The sequence below is a fragment of the Balaenoptera borealis genome (genome assembly GCF_965194805.1).
Source record: "Balaenoptera borealis genome assembly, contig: HAP1_SCAFFOLD_370, whole genome shotgun sequence".
Lineage (NCBI taxonomy): Eukaryota > Metazoa > Chordata > Mammalia > Artiodactyla > Balaenopteridae > Balaenoptera > Balaenoptera borealis.
In genome coordinates, this window is record NW_028123823.1 from 216,623 (window position 1) to 224,809 (window position 8,187).

An 8,187-nucleotide genomic window follows, 5' to 3' on the forward strand; every position below is an offset into this window, starting at 1 on the left:
GGGCACTTCCTCTCATGGGCGTATAAATTGGGAAAACTAAAAATCAGCAAGACACAGGCAACCCAAAGTTTTGGGCTGCTCTGTTGACAAGAACCTCCACTTCGTTACACCTTAAATATCCCAGGAAAGAGAAGAATGGATAAAGAAGTTGTGGTCCTTACGTACAATGGAATATCACTCAGCCATGAAATCAACGTCATAAGGCTAGTAGCAGCATGATGAGTGGATTTAGGTATGACGATTCTAAGTGAAATAAGTCACACAGAAAAAGACACTTATCATAAGATATCACTTATAGAGGGAATGTAAAAACCGCTACCCTTGAACTGAATTACAAAACAGAACAGAGTCACACGTTTAGAAAACACACTATGGCTGCTTAACGGGAAAGGTGAGGTGGGGTGATGCATAAAACAAGGGTTTCAAATTAGCTCAGATACCGTTCCAGAAACCCAATATGTAATAGACAAGACCTACTCCTTGCTCAGTGAACTGGACTCAACACCCCCTATTCACCGCCCAAGAATATATCTGACTAGTAAGAATCTTAAAACCTATGTATTGATATCTCTCTGTAAGTGAGTCAAGTGGGTGTAAAGCGGCATAAACACAGCAGTGAAAAGCAGCTAAACCCCATTATAAAAATCAATTACTTTTCAAAACCCGTGAAACAAAGACAGTGAAAGAGAGAGAAATTCTTACAAAATTCGTTCAGGGGCTGTGATGCCACCTGGATTGACCATATCTAGACCCACAGCTGATTGAGACATAAGGGTGGACACTCGTGGGGCTGAGAGGTTTGGTGAGGTTGGCTGAGCTAACGCAGACCCTTTAAAGTAATTCGGCGTGGTACCCATCCCATGGGTCCCAAATCTCCAGGTTCAAGGGCATCGTCCTACATTGAAAACATGCATGAGAAACCCCGAAGATGGTACACCGTGTGATCGGGAAAGGTTTCTAAAACGCACCTCATTTCTCATCTCCTTGTGCTCCGGGTCGCCATTCCAGCCGCTTTACTAGCAATCTCCCTCCTTGGAGAATCAGCACCTTTATCCTCCTGTTCCGTACAGGTTGCTAATTGTCCTGAGGATGAACGGGAAGAGGGGGAACCAATGAGAGACTAGCTCTAGGTGTTGGGGCAGGCACAGGTCATTCTATTTTCCCATCAGGAAGAAGAATTAACCACAGGCTCAGCCTGCCGCCAGGAACCAGAATACGGCCTGAAGCAATCCTGCGCTTTTGCGGCCAGCTCCCAAGAAAGCGAGTTGAAGAATGGAGCTCAGGGGCACTGCAATTCACAAACCTGCAGTCTTAGAAATGATAACTCTCGTCCACAAATATATTGAGGGAAGGCAACGAAGAGGATTTGAAAGCAAGGCAGAATTGCAGGAAACAGATTTCAGGAGGTAGATTCGAATCGCCTTTAAAGCACAGGAAAAGCGGCAAAACCTCGACAATGATGCCCTTGGCCAAAAAGGGCGTATGCGTTTTTTCCTGAATATATTCAGGAAAAAACGCATACGCCCTTTTTGGCCAACCAAGCAACCTGGAAAGGCAAATCAGCGCTACAAAGAAGTCTCGCTTCCCATCGGTCAAAAGGGCCATGCTGAATAAAGTGTCAAAACCAGAAATGCAGGACAGGCCATGGAGAAATGGGAGCCTTGCTACGCTGATGGGCGGGATGTAAATTGCCAACAGCCACTCTGGAGAAGTGTACAGTGTGTCCTGAAACATCTAAAAAACTCAGCTTAGAGAGCATAGCGCACTTCCACTCATGGGAGTATAAAGTGGGAAAACTAAAAATCAGCATGACACAGGCACCTCAAAGTTTTGGGCTACTCTGTTGACAAGAACCTCCACTTCGCTACACCTTAAATATCCCAGGAAAGAGAAGAATGGATAAAGAAGTTGCGGTCCTTATGTACAATGGAATATCACTCAGCCATGAAATCAATGTCATAAGGCTAGTAGCAGCATGATGAGTGGATTTAGGTATGACGATTCTAAGTGAAATAAGTCACACAGAAAAAGACACTTATCATAAGATATAACTTATAGAGGGAATGTAAAAACCGCTACCCTTGAACTGAATTACAAAACAGAACAGAGTCACACGTTTAGAAAACACACTATGGCTGCTTAACGGGAAAGGTGATGTGGGGTGATGCATAAAACACGGATTTCAAATTAGCTCAGATACCGTTCCAGAAACCCAATATGTAATAGACAAGACCTACTCCTTGCTCAGTGAACTGGACTCAACACCCCCTATTCACCGCCCAAGAATATATCTGACTAGTAAGAATCTTAAAACCTATGTATTGATATCTCTCTGTAAGTGAGTCAAATGGGTGTAAAGCGGCATAAACACAGCAGTGAAAAGCAGCTAAACCCCATTATAAAAATCAATTACGTTTCAAAACCCGTGAAACAAAGACAGTGAAAGAGAGAGAAATTCTTACAAAATTCGTTCAGGGGCTGTGATGCCACCTGGATTGACCATATCTAGACCCACAGCTGATTGAGACATAAGGGTGGACACTCTTGGGGCTGAGAGGTTTGGTGAGGTTGGGTGAGAAAACGCAGACCCTTTAAAGTAATACGGCGTGGTACCCATCCCATGGGTCCCAAATCTCCAGGTTCAAGGGCATCGTCCTACATTGAAAACATGCATGAGAAACCCCGAAGATGGTACACCGTGTGATCGGGAAAGGTTTCTAAAACGCACCTCATTTCTCATCTCCTTGAGCTCCGGTTCGCCATTCCAGCCGCTTTACTAGCAATCTCCCTCCTTGGAGAATCAGCACCTTTATCCTCCTGTTCCGTACAGGTTGCTAATTGTCCTGAGGATGAACGGGAAGAGGGGGAACCAATGAGAGACTAGCTCTAGGTGTTGGGGCAGGCACAGGTCATTCTATTTTCCCATCAGGAAGAAGAATTAACCACAGGCTCAGCCTGCCGCCAGGAACCAGAATACGGCCTGAAGCAATCCTGCGCTTTTGCGGCCAGCTCCCAAGAAAGTGAGTTGAAGAATGGAGCTCAGGGGCACTGCAATTCACAAACCTGCAGACTTAGAAATGATAACTCTCGTCCACAAATATATTGAGGGAAGGCAACGAAGAGGATTTGAAAGCAAGGCAGAATTGCAGGAAACAGATTTCAGGAGGTAGATTCGAATCGCCTTTAAAGCACAGGAAAAGCGGCAAAACCTCGACAATGATGCCCTTGGCCAAAAAGGGCGTATGCGTTTTTTCCTGAATATATTCAGGAAAAAACGCATACGCCCTTTTTGGCCAACCAAGCAACCTGGAAAGGCAAATCAGCGCTACAAAGAAGTCTCGCTTCCCATCGGTCAAAAGGGCCATGATGAATAAAGTGTCAAAACCAGAAATGCTGGACAGGCCTTGGAGAAATGGGAGCCTTGCTACGCTGATGGGCGGGATGTAAATTGCCAACAGCCACACTGGAGAAGTGTACGGTGTGTCCTGAAACATCTAAAAAACTCAGCTTAGAGACCATAGGGCACTTCCTCTCATGGGCGTATAAATTGGGAAAACTAAAAATCAGCAAGACACAGGCACCCCAAAGTTTTGGGCTGCTCTGTTGACAAGAACCTCCACTTCGTTACACCTTAAATATCCCAGGAAAGAGAAGAATGGATAAAGAAGTTGTGGTCCTTATGTACAATGGAATATCACTCAGCCATGAAATCAACGTCATAAGGCTAGTAGCAGCATGATGAGTGGATTTAGGTACGACGATTCTAAGTGAAATAAGTCACACAGAAAAAGACACTTATCATGAGATATCACTTATAGAGGGAATGTCAAAACCGCTACCCTTGAACTGAATTACAAAACAGAACAGAGTCACACGTTTAGAAAACACACTATGGCTGCTTAACGGGAAAGGTGAGGTGGGGTGATGCATAAAACAAGGGTTTCAAATTAGCTCAGATACCGTTCCAGAAACCCAATATGTAATAGACAAGACCTACTCCTTGCTCAGTGAACTGGACTCAACACCCCCTATTCACCGCCCAAGAATATATCTGACTAGTAAGAATCTTAAAACCTATGTATTGATATCTCTCTGTAAGTGAGTCAAGTGGGTGTAAAGCGGCATAAACACAGCAGTGAAAAGCAGCTAAACCCCATTATAAAAATCAATTACTTTTCAAAACCCGTGAAACAAAGACAGTGAAAGAGAGAGAAATTCTTACAAAATTCGTTCAGGGGCTGTGATGCCACCTGGATTGACCATATCTAGACCCACAGCTGATTGAGACATAAGGGTGGACACTCGTGGGGCTGAGAGGTTTGGTGAGGTTGGCTGAGCTAACGCAGACCCTTTAAAGTAATTCGGCGTGGTACCCATCCCATGGGTCCCAAATCTCCAGGTTCAAGGGCATCGTCCTACATTGAAAACATGCATGAGAAACCCCGAAGATGGTACACCGTGTGATCGGGAAAGGTTTCTAAAACGCACCTCATTTCTCATCTCCTTGTGCTCCGGTTCGCCATTCCAGCCGCTTTACTAGCAATCTCCCTCCTTGGAGAATCAGCACCTTTATCCTCCTGTTCCGTACAGGTTGCAAATTGTCCTGAGGATGAACGGGAAGAGGGGGAACCAATGAGAGACTAGCTCTAGGTGTTGGGGCAGGCACAGGTCATTCTATTTTCCCATCAGGAAGAAGAATTAACCACAGGCTCAGCCTGCCGCCAGGAACCAGAATACGGCCTGAAGCAATCCTGCGCTTTTGCGGCCAGCTCCCAAGAAAGCGAGTTGAAGAATGGAGCTCAGGGGCACTGCAATTCACAAACCTGCAGTCTTAGAAATGATAACTCTCGTCCACAAATATATTGAGGGAAGGCAACGAAGAGGATTTGAAAGCAAGGCAGAATTGCACGAAACAGATTTCAGGAGGTAGATTCGAATCGCCTTTAAAGCACAGGAAAAGCGGCAAAACCTCGACAATGATGCCCTTGGCCAAAAAGGGCGTATGCGTTTTTTCCTGAATATATTCAGGAAAAAACGCATACGCCCTTTTTGGCCAACCAAGCAACCTGGAAAGGCAAATCAGCGCTACAAAGAAGTCTCGCTTCCCATCGGTCAAAAGGGCCATGCTGAATAAAGTGTCAAAACCAGAAATGCAGGACAGGCCATGGAGAAATGGGAGCCTTGCTACGCTGATGGGCGGAATGTAAATTGCCAACAGCCACTCTGGAGAAGTGTACAGTGTGTCCTGAAACATCTAAAAAACTCAGCTTAGAGAGCATAGCGCACTTCCACTCATGGGAGTATAAAGTGGGAAAACTAAAAATCAGCATGACACAGGCACCTCAAAGTTTTGGGCTACTCTGTTGACAAGAACCTCCACTTCGCTACACCTTAAATAACCCAGGAAAGAGAAGAATGGATAAAGAAGTTGCGGTCCTTATGTACAATGGAATATCACTCAGCCATGAAATCAATGTCATAAGGCTAGTAGCAGCATGATGAGTGGATTTAGGTATGACGATTCTAAGTGAAATAAGTCACACAGAAAAAGACACTTATCATAAGATATAACTTATAGAGGGAATGTAAAAACCGCTACCCTTGAACTGAATTACAAAACAGAACAGAGTCACACGTTTAGAAAACACACTATGGCTGCTTAACGGGAAAGGTGAGGTGGGGTGATGCATAAAACACGGGTTTCAAATTAGCTCAGATACCGTTTCAGAAACCCAATATGTAATAGACAAGACCTACTCCTTGCTCAGTGAACTGGACTCAACACCCCCTATTCACCGCCCAAGAATATATCTGACTAGTAAGAATCTTAAAACCTATGTATTGATATCTCTCTGTAAGTGAGTCAAATGGGTGTAAAGCGGCATAAACACAGCAGTGAAAAGCAGCTAAACCCCATTATAAAAATCAATTACGTTTCAAAACCCGTGAAACAAAGACAGTGAAAGAGAGAGAAATTCTTACAAAATTCGTTCAGGGGCTGTGATGCCACCTGGATTGACCATATCTAGACCCACAGCTGATTGAGACATAAGGGTGGACACTCTTGGGGCTGAGAGGTTTGGTGAGGTTGGGTGAGAAAACGCAGACCCTTTAAAGTAATACGGCGTGGTACCCATCCCATGGGTCCCAAATCTCCAGGTTCAAGGGCATCGTCCTACATTGAAAACATGCATGAGAAACCCCGAAGATGGTACACCGTGTGATCGGGAAAGGTTTCTAAAACGCACCTCATTTCTCATCTCCTTGCGCTCCGGTTCGCCATTCCAGCCGCTTTACTAGCAATCTCCCTCCTTGGAGAATCAGCACCTTTATCCTCCTGTTCCGTACAGGTTGCTAATTGTCCTGAGGATGAACGGGAAGAGGGGGAACCAATGAGAGACTAGCTCTAGGTGTTGGGGCAGGCACAGGTCATTCTATTTTCCCATCAGGAAGAAGAATTAACCACAGGCTCAGCCTGCCGCCAGGAACCAGAATACGGCCTGAAGCAATCCTGCGCTTTTGCGGCCAGCTCCCAAGAAAGCGAGTTGAAGAATGGAGCTCAGGGGCACTGCAATTCACAAACCTGCAGACTTAGAAATGATAACTCTCGTCCACAAATATATTGAGGGAAGGCAACGAAGAGGATTTGAAAGCAAGGCAGAATTGCAGGAAACAGATTTCAGGAGGTAGATTCGAATCGCCTTTAAAGCACAGGAAAAGCGGCAAAACCTCGACAATGATGCCCTTGGCCAAAAAGGGCGTATGCGTTTTTTCCTGAATATATTCAGGAAAAAACGCATACGCCCTTTTTGGCCAACCAAGCAACCTGGAAAGGCAAATCAGCGCTACAAAGAAGTCTCGCTTCCCATCGGTCAAAAGGGCCATGATGAATAAAGTGTCAAAACCAGAAATGCTGGACAGGCCTTGGAGAAATGGGAGCCTTGCTACGTGGATGGGCGGGATGTAAATTGCCAACAGCCACACTGGAGAAGTGTACGGTGTGTCCTGAAACATCTAAAAAACTCAGCTTAGAGACCATAGGGCACTTCCTCTCATGGGCGTATAAATTGGGAAAACTAAAAATCAGCAAGACACAGGCAACCCAAAGTTTTGGGCTGCTCTGTTGACAAGAACCTCCACTTCGTTACACCTTAAATATCCCAGGAAAGAGAAGAATGGATAAAGAAGTTGTGGTCCTTACGTACAATGGAATATCACTCAGCCATGAAATCAACGTCATAAGGCTAGTAGCAGCATGATGAGTGGATTTAGGTACGACGATTCTAAGTGAAATAAGTCACACAGAAAAAGACACTTATCATGAGATATCACTTATAGAGGGAATGTCAAAACCGCTACCCTTGAACTGAATTACAAAACAGAACAGAGTCACACGTTTAGAAAACACACTATGGCTGCTTAACGGGAAAGGTGAGGTGGGGTGATGCATAAAACAAGGGTTTCAAATTAGCTCAGATACCGTTCCAGAAACCCAATATGTAATAGACAAGACCTACTCCTTGCTCAGTGAACTGGACTCAACACCCCCTATTCACCGCCCAAGAATATATCTGACTAGTAAGAATCTTAAAACCTATGTATTGATATCTCTCTGTAAGTGAGTCAAGTGGGTGTAAAGCGGCATAAACACAGCAGTGAAAAGCAGCTAAACCCCATTATAAAAATCAATTACTTTTCAAAACCCGTGAAACAAAGACAGTGAAAGAGAGAGAAATTCTTACAAAATTCGTTCAGGGGCTGTGATGCCACCTGGATTGACCATATCTAGACCCACAGCTGATTGAGACATAAGGGTGGACACTCGTGGGGCTGAGAGGTTTGGTGAGGTTGGCTGAGCTAACGCAGACCCTTTAAAGTAATTCGGCGTGGTACCCATCCCATGGGTCCCAAATCTCCAGGTTCAAGGGCATCGTCCTACATTGAAAACATGCATGAGAAACCCCGAAGATGGTACACCGTGTGATCGGGAAAGGTTTCTAAAACGCACCTCATTTCTCATCTCCTTGCGCTCCGGTTCGCCATTCCAGCCGCTTTACTAGCAATCTCCCTCCTTGGAGAATCAGCACCTTTATCCTCCTGTTCCGTACAGGTTGCAAATTGTCCTGAGGATGAACGGGAAGAGGGGGAACCAATGAGAGACTAGCTCTAGGTGTTGGGGCAGGCACA